Here is a 14,246-nt window from a genome sequence, read left to right on the forward strand (position 1 = left end):
ACACGGTTAATGAATCGGGAGTGCATAGTGAGCCTGCAAGGCAAATGCTAAACTATATCTGGGGTAGCGGAATGCTATGTCCAGAAGATATTAAGAACATAATGAGGCTTATTTTGAAGCAATCACAACAATTACTTTGGCAAGCTCACTGGCAAAGACTCTGTGAAATATCTGCGCACTCGCCCCGAGCCCCAAATGATCGTTTAGCTGGAGTAACTGTAGAACAACTAATGGGTATAGGTCCTTTTGCCTCTGTAGAAATGCAGATGCAAACTGGCCCAGACGTGTTGTTAGAATCTATGAAATTAGCACGAGAAGCCTTGCAGAAAGTTAAAACTACACCAGCTCCTCCCTCATATATGTCAATTAAACAAGGAAGAGAGGAGCCTTTTGCATCTTTTGTAGATAGAGTCACAGACGCTATTGACCACGCAGATATGGCAGATTTTATGAAAGGACTTTTGCTGAGACAGTGTGTATTACAGAATTGTAATACTTATACGAAGGGCATCCTTGTCACCTTACCCTTAGACGCCACCACAGAAGTCATGTTAGAGCGAATGAGTAGAGTTCCTGTAGGAGCTCAAGCCATGTTAGTTGAAACAACCAGAGAACTAGGGGAAAAATTAGTCAAGGCGCAGGGACAGGCGTTTGCAGCTCTTGCCCCACTGAAGCCTCCGGATGCCCACCAAAGTAAGGCGACTGGCCGACGAGAGTATAAGTGCTTCCGATGTGGCTACCCAGGACATCTGCGTCGACAATGTCGGGAGCTGCCAGAACTGTCAAATGAATAATCATAATACTACGGTCTGCCGGCGTTCGGGAAACGGGAAACCGAGCGCCAAGAGCCGCAGCGCGCCGACACCAATCGCGGCTCCGGTCACCTTCAGGCCAACGGCAGCCCCCAACCAAACGACAGTGCAGAGATACCAGACGCCATTGCCCAGCTTCGACCAGCAACCCAACTTCGACCAGCAACCAGGGGGAGCCTCGGACTGGATCTGGCAACAGCAGTAGATGTCACGCTAATTGACGACCGGCCGCGAAAAATTGCTACAGGAATTAAAGGGCCCATAGTTATCAATGGACAATCTCATGGAGCGTTGTTGTTGGGGCGATCATCCAGTGGTCTCCAAGGACTTTTTATATTACGAGGACTTATCGATTGTGATTCAAAAACTCAGTACCCACATCGTTGACCGAGCAGTGGATCGTATTGACCCTGACTTACCTGTGGACTTAACCGTTTTGCACGGCCCCACACATTTTATTGGTGCACTCACGCAGTGCAAAAAGAAAAAGGGGGAGACTGTGAGAGTATTAGAATGCATATTTACTGGAATGCAACCAAAGACTACAATTCAAGATAACGACACGTTTGATTGGAATGTGCTAGATTGAATTTATAGCTGTTACTGCTGTTTAGCTATTAATTCGCAGGCTCTTGTGCTTGCCATGGGGCTTGCTTGCCTTAATGTGTATTAGAGTCTTGTGCTCGTTAGTGGCTGCTTTTTTGCTCTCGCTGCTTGCTGTACTGCTGCACTGCTGATCGTCTTACTGTGCTGTGCCTGGGAACGTTCTGATAACAGCAATGGGGATGCGCCTGGGCCGGCAGATGGCCAGGGCATCGCTGCTGCTTCTGTGCTGCTGTGCTGGACAGGCTGGAACTGCAGCGTGAACTCGAATCAAAGGGACTGTGACCTGTGGCTGAGTCCATGCGGGACAGGACACCCCGAGGCGTCTGTGACTGTGGATAAGCCCATGCCCAAGCAGCAGGAACCACCTGAACCAACGGAGGACAAACTTTACAAGAAGCAGCGCAAGTGCAGCAGTGACCCGACCTGAGCCGGCTTTGGTGCCCAGTAACTCCACGCAACGCACCACCTCTGCTGACCTGAGTGACCACCATAACAGATGGAGCCCAAAGTCATGGACTAAATGAACGCAGTGGACATTTTGTGTACATTTATGGATATTTTATGGACATTTTACAGGGGATTGTGCGGGCCTGTCCTATGTGTAGCCACCATGGGCCTGGTCTCGGAATCGGCGTGAATCCCAGGGGACTCGAGGCCAGAGAATTGTGGCAAGTGGATGTGACTCACGTTGCTGACTTTGGCAGACTGAGATATATACATGTTACGATTGACACCTATAGCAAATTTATATGGGCCACGGCACAAACAGGAGAACGAGCACTCCACGTAATGTGACATTTGACTAGTTGTTTTGCAGTTATGGGAGTGCCACAAACGATAAAAACTGACAATGGCCCTGCATACACAAGCGCCAAAGTGAAACGTTTTTTCCAAACATGGGGAGTGGGACATACTGCTGGTATTCCGCACTCACCCACGGGACAAGCTATCATTGAAAGGGCGCATCAAACGCTGAAACAATATTTGCAAAAATTTAGGGAAATCTCAGATGTACAAGAAAGACTTGTTAAGACTCTTTTGTACTAAATCATTTATGTATTTTTGCAGATCAGAAAGAGCCACCAGCATGGGTGCATGGTTATCCTAAAGAAAATAAGGATGACAAGCCAGTTTTCGTTATGTATAGAGATCCAGCAACCGGACTGTGGAAAGGTCCAGCAGAAGTGAAGTATATGGGTAGAGGTTATATGTGTGTACTTACTCCCACAGGGCCGAAGTGGATTCCAAGCCACTGGACCAAAGCTGCTGTTGCTGATGATGATCAATGCAGCTCTGTCTGTACTGATCCCAGCGATGCCGTTGCCCAGCCGTGCGAACTTATGGGTGGCGTGGGCGAATAAAACTGGGATGACAGATTTTTGCCTGAGTTCAGCTACGGCAACTGAGCCCTTTAAAACATGTCTGATAGGCTTTCCTGAAATTATTGCCAGAGATTTTGATAATTGGACGTCTGTAACAGTTAATTGTATAAATGTTACTGTAGCAGATTGCTCGGTACAACTAATAAGAGCCCTAAATCACACTCTCCCTTGGGACCCCCAAGAAATTGACCTTTTGGGGTCAGAAAAAACTGGAAATGCAACTGATAATGTTACTACTCAGACATGTTTTGTGTTTGGCAGTTTTAGCCGCTTTGCCGCACAGGCCCAGACCTTTCAGTCATTGATCGGCATAAGCAGCCGCACTGATGATAACAACCCTTTTGTTAATACCACCGGTTGGACTGTTGTTTCACCTTTTACGAAAGGATTCGAAATAGGCCAATATTGTGGGAATTATAACGCTTCCAAAACACTCAGTGCCTATGGACGGAGTATGAAGGGAACCAGTAACTCTTTGTGGAACAATGATATGGCCAAAGCTCTTCCCCCCGGATATTTTTTGATCTGTGGGGATCGAGCATGGCCTGGCATTCCAAAGAACGCCTTTGGAGGGCCTTGTTATGTAGGTAAATTAACTCTGCTCACAGTTAGCCGACAAAGTTGGCTTAATATAACTACAGTAGCGACAAATCGACACAAAAGGTCTATACATCAATTGCAGGCAGATTGTAACGACAATATAGAATTATGGTCAACCACAGCCAATGTATTTGCTTCCCTAGTGCCTAACATAGGCACTACGCAAGCACTGGCTTGGTATTTTATTAACAATTATAGTTATAGTAAAAATAGCATATCACTGTATTTTAGATAATGTTGTAAAAATGAACCACAATGTATTGGTGGTCCAAAAAGAAAAAGGGGGAAATGTTGGAGAAAGTTAGCCAGACTAGGCCGCGGTGGGAAAATTCTGAGTCATGCTGACAAGGGAGAAAAGAAAGTTATGCTGACCTTGCTCTGTGCAGATAAGCAACTTTGAGAAAGTACAGTATAAGAAAAACAGGATGGAACCCGGACCACATAACAGTAACCGAAAGTAGGAGGAATATGATAATGTAATTTTTAGAGCTAAGCCAATGATTGTGAGACAAGTATGCATAAGGTAGAACTTAGTGTATAAATATGTGTAGGGTTTTACAATAAAGTTGAAGCTGGCCTTATCACTCACATTGAGTCGACTGCCTGCCTTCCCTCGCTCGTCGCAGATTTCCACCTTGTTTCTCATGGGAGATAGAAAGCAAGAATTTAAGTCTGATGTAGGTGCCATTTCCTCCATGGGAGGCCAAGCTGCCCGTTAAAATGTTCTGCTCTTCTCAGACAAAGCACAAATGCAAAGGGACAACCAAACCACCCCGAGAGGGTTCATTTTGACCAGGTTTTCCCAATTACCTGAGCTCCAGGTTGTGTTGTTTGTGCTATTTCTCCTCATGCACGTGGTGACCGTGGCTGGAAATATAGCGATCATGGTTGTTATCAGGGTGGACCGCGGGCTGCACACGCCCATGTATCTCTTCCTAGGTGCCCTGTCCTTCTCAGAGCTCTTTTACACCTTCTCCATCATCCCAAAGATGCTGTCGGGGTTAGTGCCGGGAACTCGAGCCATTTCTTTCCTGGGCTGTGCTGCACAAATGAATTTCTCCTTCACGTTTGGCTTCATGCACTCTTTCCTCCTGACGGTGATGGGGTACGACCGGTACGTGGCCATCTGTCACCCCTTGCGTTGTGGCGAGTAAGGACACGGACTCCGTCTGAGTGGGCACGAAGACGAAGACGAAAAATCCTTTATTATACAGCACAAGGGCCTTTTTATACCTCACATTATGCCACGTATACACTTCAAAGAATTCCCTAGTACATCCCCTAAGCAAAGGTCATCTCGACACTCTTCCTCTAATTTCCTTATCTTTGTCACGCCCTCAGAACCGTTAACTGCCACCTCTTATCTCCCTTTTTCCCACGGCTTCTTTCACTTTCCATCTTCCCATGGCTTCTTGTTTACCAACGCTATGATACTGCTTGTACTCTCAGGCATTGATTCCTCCACATCTCCCCCTTTTTCTTTTACAACAAACACTAAGCTAACTGACTTTTCTATTATTCATCTCACACATTGCAATAAACATAGTACACACACAAGATTACATACGAATACAATCAAACGTATAATTCCCAGTTCAGTCAAACTCATTACCCATTTTGCCAAGCCCCAATAATTCTATCTCTTGTGGCTCTACGCTCAGGGCGGATGGTACACCAAACATCCGTCCCAATTATCAGTCACATTGCGGCCGCCACTACAAAGTGTTGCATGCGGCTCCGTGAGACCTAGGGTCCAATTGTTCCATGGGAGTCCCACTAAGCAGGTGGAAAAAAGGATCTCCAGGTTACAAGAGCAAAAGGCAAATGGTCTTCTGGCCTGTCTGATTCGCAAGGGTGATCCAGATGTTCTCTTTGGGCTGTGATGGGGCCCATAACGTGCTTACGCTTGCGACAACAGCGAAAAAGATGGCTTGACGGACCGCGCTGGTACCCATCTTGGTCCTCGATCTGTGGAGACACAAGCATACCCTCGACCCCAGGTTATCAATGAAAACGGGCCTTCCCACTCATGAGATTCCAGGTTTCTCACCTTTACCCACGCCTTGTCCCTTACGATTGCCTCATGACCTTCAACAGAATCGAAATGTCTGCAAATCGGGGGTCCACCTTCCTCAGCCCACCGATTGAGAAAATTAAGAACATAAACGGCTTTTGCCAATCTTTCCTGTGGGGTCAAATCCCCTACTCCCCCTTTTTGTTTTGTTAACATGTCTTTGAGCGAACGGTGCGCACGCTCAACAATGGCTTGCCCTGTGGGACTGTGTGGAATTCCCGTGATATGAGTGATTCCCCACGTTTGCAGGAATGACTGTGTGGCTTGGGCAATGTACCCGGGGCCGTTATCTGTTTTTATTTTGCTCGGTACTCCGAGAATGGAAAAAGCAAGAAGAAAATGTTTTCGGACATCCCGGGATTTTTCCCCTGTGTGGGCTGTGGCTGCAATTGCTCCCGAAAACGTATCCACTGAGACGTGGACACATTTGAGTCAACCAAAGTCGGGAAGATGTGTAACATCAGTCTGCCAAAGTTCAAGTGCCTGCAAGCCACGAGGGTTGACTCCTCCCGGGTGTGGAGGGCCCGCACACTGGCACTCAGGGCATGCAGTGACAATTTGGCGTGCTTGCATAAGTGGTAAATGAAACATTCTAGCCAAGGCCTTAGCGTTCTGATGATAAAAGTTATGTGAACGCCTCGCTTGCTCAAATTTCCCCGGAACAACAACAGCCCCTGCAAGCGAATCAGCCAACCGGTTTCCCTCAACTAGGGGCCCCGGCAATGCAGTATGAGATCTGATATGTAATATAAAAAAAGAGTGGATCCGTTGATGAATGTATTCTCTGAGGGTTTTAAACAGGGCAAATAGCTGGGCATTATTTACATCTTTCAAATAAGCAAACTCTATGCGGGACACTACCCCTGCAACATATGCAGAATCAGTCACGATGTTGACGGGGCATTGCCATTTCTCAAACACTCGTACCACTGCTGCCAACTCCACGATTTGTGGTGAACCGTCTTGTTTCCGAATATCAGATTGCCATTGATCGTGATCGTCCTTCCAGACAAGGACAGACTTACCCGTACGCCCGGACCCATCCGTGAAGACCGTTAGAGCGTCCAAAGGGGTCACGCTACATTTCGGCAATTGCTGCAATGGTAGCGGGGACTGCAGCCATTTATGACTGGGAGGGTGAATAGAAATCGCTCCTGTAAAACCTTCCATAGCCATTTGAAAAGGTACAGACATTTGCATCAACCAAGTTAACATAGGCATCACAACAGGGATGTAAATGGTGTGTGGCTCTTTTCCGCACAGTGCTATCAACCGTTGCCTCCCTCTCATGACCAGGGATGCAAACATTTCTGCTCTAGTGGTGATGGTTTTCCCAAATTGATGGGGAAGAAACACCCATTCTATGACCAACAACTGTTCGCCACTGGGTGTTGGCTTCCATTGAAACAACAAACCATATGGTTGGAAGTCAGTGTTCACTATTGCTAACTGAAAAGGAAGCTCTGGATCACAGCGCTGTGCTTGCCGAGCCGATATCATTGTAGCAATCCGCTGCAACGCTTGCTGAGCCTCGTGGGTTAACGTTCGTCGAGACCCCAACGCAGGATCACCTTTTAGCAAATTAAACAGAGGTCTCAACAGCTCATTGTTGATTCCCAACAGAGGCCTTACCCAATTGATGATGCCCAATAATTTCTGCAAATCAGTCAGGGTGTGGACCTGACTACTGATCTTGAGCCCTTGCGGTATCACAGTTTGCTCAGTAATGCGCCACCCTAGATATTGCCAGGGAGCAGTCTGCTGCACCTTTTCTGGGGCAACTATCAAGCCGTTACGCTGGAGGCTCGTTACGACAACCTCCATGGCCCCTGGTATCATGGCCTCAGAGGGGGTTGCTACAAGGATATCATCCATATAATGATAAATTACGACTTCAGGCAATTGGGCACGGGCTGGACTAAGGGCCCGAGCCACGAACCATTAACATATGGTGGGACTATTCTTCATGCCTTGCGGGAGCACCGTCCAATGGTACCGTTGACTCGGCTGGGCTACATTGGTCGCGGGTACAGTAAAAGCAAACCGCGGCGCGTCATCTGGGTGTAGCGGAATGGTAAAAAAACAGTCCTTAAGGTCTATTATAGTGATGTGCCAGTTCATAGGTATCATGGTTGGTGAAGGGAGGCCTGGCTGTAGAGCTCCCATGTCCTCTATAGCCTCATTTATACGTCTTAGATCGTGAAGGAGCCTCCACTTTCCTGATTTCTTCTGGATGACAAAAACTGGTGAGTTCCATGGGCTCGTGGATGGCACAATGTGCCCAGCGCACAGCTGCTCAGCAACTAGGTCCTGCAAGTGATGCAGCTTGTCCGTGGGGAGGGGCCACTGATCCACCCATATAGGCTTTTCACAGGACCATTGCAACTTCAGGGTGTGCTGCTGATCAGTAGCCCCTAGGATAAATTTGTCCCCAGCATGATTCCCCATTGTGACAAACAGTCTCGTCCCCACAGCGTGAGAGGGGCCGGAAGAATGAACGGTCGGACATTGGCCCGCCGACCCTCCGGTCCCTCGATTTGAATTAATTGAACACTCTGCAGTGGTGCTGTTTGCCCTCCGATACCTGTAAGGGCAATCGGGACCTGTTTCGTCAGCCATTGAGCTGGCCAGTGTGACTGCGCAATGACTGTCACGTCAGCTCCGGTATCAATAAGGCCGCTGATGCGCACAGACTGCTGAGGGCCACCGCCTGACAGGCAGCAAGTCAGCTGCGGTCGCCCCGCAGCGACAGGCTGCGCCCACCACAGTTGTGGCGTGCCGGTGGAACCAAAACCTTCACTCCCCCGTTCCTGAGGCTCCGCCGCAGGAGGGGCAGCTCGAAAGTAGACGAGCTGTGCTATTCGTGCTCCTGCCGGCACGTAACAGGGCGGAGTAGGCGTCCACAACATGATTTTAACTTCTCCCATATAGTCTGCATCGATAACCCCAGGGAGAACGAACAAGCCCTGTAACGTGGCGGATGAACGTCCCAGTAAGAGTGCGCTGTAACCGCCGCCTAGCGGCCCCCACACTCCGGTGGGCACCGCTTGAACAGCCGTAGAAGTCAGGTTCACTGGGTGGGAGGGGGCCAAGTCCACGCCGGCACTTCCCCGTGTCCGGGCGGATAATTCGGAGGCACGGATGCCGGCGGGGGGCTGGGGGCAGTTTCCATCATCGCATGGGGGGTTGCTTGTATCATCGCGCGGCCCCTCCCCGCGCTCCTGCATCCGTTTCCCTGGATAGGCTGACCGTCTTTATCATACCGCGACCGGCATTGATTCGCAACGTGCCGGCCCTTCCTACATTTTGGACACGTTCCCAGTTGTGAGTCAGCCAGTTCCCGCCTCCGCCTGCCTGCCTGCGGGCACTGTCTCTTAAAGTGACCGGGATGGCCACAGCTGAAGCACGTCTGTTGGCTGCACTTAAAGTTTGCAAAAGCAGTAGCCATCGCCACAGCCTGGTGCTCCGTGGTCCCCACACGGTTGCATTCCTCTATCATTTCAACTACCGTAGGGTTTTTTAACGGACGGAGCACCTTCTGGCAATCCGCGTTAGCGTTCTCAATTGCCAATTTTTGTAATAATATTTTCCGCGCTTCCTCATTCTCTACTTGTTTGTCCAAAGCATCTTTTAATGTCTCGATAAATTTCATATACGGTTCCTGTGGTCCCTGCCTAATATTAGTAAAGGAGCGCTGGGGCTTCCCTACCTCGGGGACCTTCATAAATGCTAGGTAGGCAAGATTCTTTGAATCATTTAGGGCTTCCATTGGGAGTTGTGCCTGGACATGGGCAGTGGCATATCGACCCTCTCCTACCAATGCGTCAACTCCCAAGAATCTCACTGGATCTGCTGCGGGACGCTCCAAATATTCCAGGGCTTTTGCCTCACAGAGTCGCCGCCACTCCCCATTCCAGAGCATAAACTGAGCAGAGGAGAGCAACAATTGCGCCAGCGTTTTGCAATCAAGCGGGCATAACGTATAACTCCTCATGACCGACCCTAGCATATTCGCAGAGTAAGGGGCACTGAGGCCAAATTCAATCACTCCCCTTCTCAACTCCTTCACTACTTGGAAACTCAGAGCCTCCCACCGGGGCCTGTGATGAGCTTCATAAATCACCGGGAACGCCCGGACCTCACGGAGCTTAGCCGCGAGGTCAGAGTCCCCTTCTTTCTCTGCCTCCCTTTGAATCCCCTTCCACATATCATGCACATGCGGGGGATATAAATCCGGCTCTTTCTCTGGGTTGACTGGTCCCGGATCAAACGGATTGGGATCATCACTGCCGCTACCCTGCTCCCCGCAGGCAGCCACCGCTCCAGCCTCAGTGGCCGGGGGCGCAGAAGGCTCTTTGGCCACAGATGCGCTCCCTCCTGAGTTTTCACCTCTCAGCTTGTCTTTAGCACCGACGTGCTTTTTTAGGGTCTCATTCAGAGTCCTCCAAGGCGCTAGCAGTCCTGCAGCCACCGAGTCCGAACGAGTGGCAGCATCCCAAAGCTGGGTGCCAGCTTCATCCCAAATTTTTGGATCATAAATGTTAGTAGAATCGACTCCCTTAACGGTGGTTGTCACCCACTTCAGGAGTCGTCTCAAGTCCCCATTATCCATGGTTACTTGATATTTTTTCAGGATCAATTCCATGGTCCTGCAAACAGTTTTTTCCTCCTTTGTCATGTTTAAACCCATGACTACCGCCCCCCGCTGCTCACCTCTGTTCTGCAGAGACGATTCGACGTCACTATCCTGTTTCCTTTCAACAGCTCTTCTCCCGTTTCCTTTCAACGGCTTTTTTTTTTTTTTTTCTGTTTCTCTTCAACAGCTTTCGTTCCTGTTTCTTTTCAACAGCTTTCGTTCCTGTTTCTTTTCAACAGCTTTTATCCCGTCTTCTTCCAGCGGCTTTTTTCCTGTTTCTTTTCAACAGCTTTGGCAGTTCAGCGGGGCTCGCCACCGGATCGACAATTGCCGACTTTATGGCCCTTCAGACAGAATGTCCCGGTCCCTGTTCGGGCGCCATTTGTGGCGAGTAAGGACACGGACCCCGTCTGAGTGGGCACGAAGACGAAGACGAAAAATCCTTTATTATACAGCACAAGGGCCTTTTTATACCTCACATTATGCCACGTATACACTTCAAAGCATTCCCTAGTACATCCCCTAAGCAAAGGTCATCTCGACACTCTTCCTCTAATTTCCTTATCTTTGTCACGCCCTCAGAACCGTTAACTGCCACCTCTTATCTCCCTTTTTCCCACGGCTTCTTTCACTTTCCATCTTCCCATGGCTTCTTGTTTACCAACGCTATGATACTGCTTGTACTCTCAGGCATTGATTCCTCCACATCGCGTTACAACACCCTCATGACCTCCCGTGTCTGTACGCAGCTGGTGGTTGCCTCCTGGCTGGGTGGGTGTCTCCTGGGGCTGCTGGTGACTTGCGCCGTCTTCCAGTGACCCTTCTGCCAGTCCCACCAGATCGACCATTTCTTCTGCCATGTGCCCCCCCTGCTCCAGCTGGCTTGTGCTGGTGGCGAGAAGGCTGCCATCATGGTCAATGTCTTCTGCTTGACTGCCTTGTTGGGTTGCTTGCTGCTCATCCTTCTCTCCTACGCCTTCATCCTTGGCCGCATCCTGCAGATACCTTCAGCGGAGAGGAGGCACAAAACCTTCTCCACCTGCGCCTCCCACATCACCGTAGTGGTGGTGCATTACGGCTGCGCCTCCGTTATCTACCTGCAACGCAAATCGCCCCACGCTGCGGGAGCGAACGCTCTCATTGATGTGTCCTACACTGTCTTCACCCCCTTCCTCAGCCCCATCATTTTTAGTCTGCGAAGCAAAGACTTAAAAAATGCCTTTCGGAAATCCCTGCGGAAAAGCTTCATCGTCAGGAATGCGAGTTTCTGGCCAGGGTTTCCTTTCAGCCATGGGAGTGGTTATCAGTAGGGTTTTTTTCTTGTTTTCGTTTGACAATTCCTCACTGCTTTCCAAAAATAGCCGTACTTCCTCCAGGAAAATGAGTCATTCCCGTGGCTCTCACGTCTTTTACACTCCCTGGGGATGGCAGGCCTTGCTTGGCTGGAGTGTTTCGGTTTAACTTTTAGTGCTGCAAACTCAATATCGTGCAGAAACAAGCGTGACGGCAGCTCCGGTGCCCTCGAAGTGGAGACACGGGCAACTCCTCGAGAAGCAGCGGGTGAATCGGTCTGAGACCCGGTGCAGAAGACTGTTGTCCCCACCGTAGGGACGTCGACCGGTCTTCTAATCGTGACTTTGCCTCTTCCACTGATGACTTTGGGGCTGGTCGAGAAGGTCTTGGATCGATTCCCTTTCAATTTGTTCCTCTTTTGACAAATTGCAACCTCAAAACCACTTGGGGACAAACACAACTTACTGCTCTGCTGTTTTCAGAGTCCCGCTTGTCCAAGGTAATTAAAGGTGGCTTTAAAAAGGTTGTTTACAATGAAAGTATTTTGTTTGATTTCACACTTCACGTATTTGCAGTCCTGTTTAGACAAAATATACGTGTGGGTGATGAAGCACCTGGAGAAGCCCTTGAGAAGCAGAGACTTGGAGGCCTCTCACGGGGCAGTCGTGAGCGTCCCAGCGCTGTTCTGGGCTTCCTAGCAGATGAAAGGTGACAGACAGAAATATTTATCCCTTACATCCGTACAGATAACTGTGGCATAAGCGCATGTTTGTTGTTTTGGGGATTTTGGGGGCTCTTTTTTGGGTTTTTTTTTGGGTTTTTTTTTAACAGCTTTCTGTTCATTTCTGCCTGCAGAGCAATCCACAGCAAGGCACGGGCTGGTCACTCCAGCTCTGAACAGGCACCAACTGTCTGTATTTTTCATTTTAAGTGGATTTTAGGACCACAAACCACTCCTCCTCCCTTCCTAACACATGCATCGCCGCAAGGGGGGGGACTGAGAGCAACGGTGGGCGTTGCTGATGGGGGTGGACACACATCCCTCTGCCCTTGGGAAGGCACTGGCGCAGGGACCGAGATACAGCCCTGTCTCTGGAGATGTCCTTTCCCTGAGACGCCGACGCTCACATGCACCTTAATGACCAATTTCCCACCCCCTCAAGGCAAATTTCGTCCTAATTTTGAAATTTTGTTTACATTTTGTGGAACTCCCAATGGACAGACTGAAAACCTCCCTGGTCCTTCAGTGGTGATGAGCAGATCCCAAGGTGTGTAACTGAGTCTGAAATTCAGACAATGAGTTTCCTTGCCAGGGAAACCAGAGGAGGTGGACACCTCCTTGGGACACTTCCAGGGTCTGACGTGACAGCAGACCTCCTGTGTTATTTACATACATTTGCATGGCTTTGCAATCATGGGGCTCTTTCCCTTCGGGCTGGGAGGTGGATCTTCTCCTCCACACTAAGGAATTCAAAAGAAAAGGTTAAATTTTCTGGGTAGGGAAAAGGGCAGAGAAATACTGCAGAAATTCTGCTGGAGTTTCAAGGGTCTTGGTGGGGCAGCTGGTGACCAAATCAGGTTGCAGGGGCTGAGCCAGGCAAGGGCTGGGACATCTCACTGCCAATATTCGGGGCGAGGACTGACAGGTGCTCTGCTGTGAAAAGGCAGAGCCAAACATCAGATAAATAATTTAGATTTCTTTTATGTCCTACATTTAAACCTCATTCTGAGTGACCAAGGAAAACCCTTTTGGGTGGAAGGCACATCTCATCCACAGACCCAAAGGCCGGCTTCTGTCCCATGCAGGACTCCATAAAAGACTCTGTGTCCACCAGGAGCTGCTGTGGAAGCAAGAAAGGCATTGCAGAAAGGGGAAATATCCTTCATATTTATATTCTGAATATCAGAGATATTCTCTGCTGATAGATGTTTTGCAGAACTTTCCCCCCCCGTTGTCCTCAAATTGCACCCACAAATCGTTAGGAACCTCCTTTCTCCTGATGTCATGGGGGGGCACAAGTCACAAGAGGGTCTCCAAAGTCTGCAAAAGTTGAGTAAATCTCATAAAACAATGCTGCAACCAGATGGTGCTCTTTACCAAAGCGGGGGCACTGCAGGAACGCTTGGAGGTGTCACCTCCTCGCAGCCCTCGATTTTATGGCCAAGTCCAAGCAGGATTTCAGTAAAATCCCCACTTGGCCCCATTTTCACCCTGACATCATCTGCATCATCGTGAACAAGGGGAGGTGACTGATATTCCTGGTAGGAAGCGTTAAATGCAGTTGTCCAGTGGGATTTGGCAGGTGACCCCAATGAGCTCAACGAGCTTTTCTCACCAACCCTCGTTTCTCACCAACCCTCGTTTCTCACCAACCCTCACATCTCACCAACCCTCACTTCTCACCAACCCTCACTTCTCACCAACCCTCACTTCTCACCAACCCTCGTTTCTCACCAACCCTCGTTTCTCACCAACCCTCACATCTCACCAACCCTCACTTCTCACCAACCCTCACTTCTCACCAACCCTCGTTTCTCACCAACCCTCATTGCTTTCCAGCTGGCAGTCCTTCACCAAAGCACAGATGGATGTCGAAGGCCCAGGCCTGAGCTTAAAGGAGCTCCTGGGACCATGGGCATGGGGTATGGGTGGGGGTCTCCAGCCGAGGCTGGTGAGGGCCATTAATGGAGGTGGTGACCCACCAGAGGAAGAGCAGCTCAGGAGGAGCCCTCAGTGAAGACGTGAGGTGCAGGTGCTGTAAGGAACGGAAACGTTTGTCAGTGAGTCCTGGCGTTTGTCTCAAGGATTGCTTGGCTAAGCAGAGCCGCTGCAAAGTGGGAGA

The 14,246-nt window shown here is 49.5% G+C and overlaps 1 pseudogene; it reads left to right on the forward strand.

The window, feature by feature from the left end:
• Positions 1-4,096: 4,096 nt before the first annotated feature.
• On the forward strand, positions 4,097-13,951 carry LOC142077135 (olfactory receptor 10H2-like; annotated as a pseudogene).
• Positions 13,952-14,246: the final 295 nt, after the last annotated feature.

The sequence above is a fragment of the Calonectris borealis genome, unplaced genomic scaffold (genome assembly GCF_964195595.1).
Source record: "Calonectris borealis unplaced genomic scaffold, bCalBor7.hap1.2 HAP1_SCAFFOLD_160, whole genome shotgun sequence".
NCBI classification, from domain to species: Eukaryota; Metazoa; Chordata; class Aves; order Procellariiformes; family Procellariidae; genus Calonectris; species Calonectris borealis.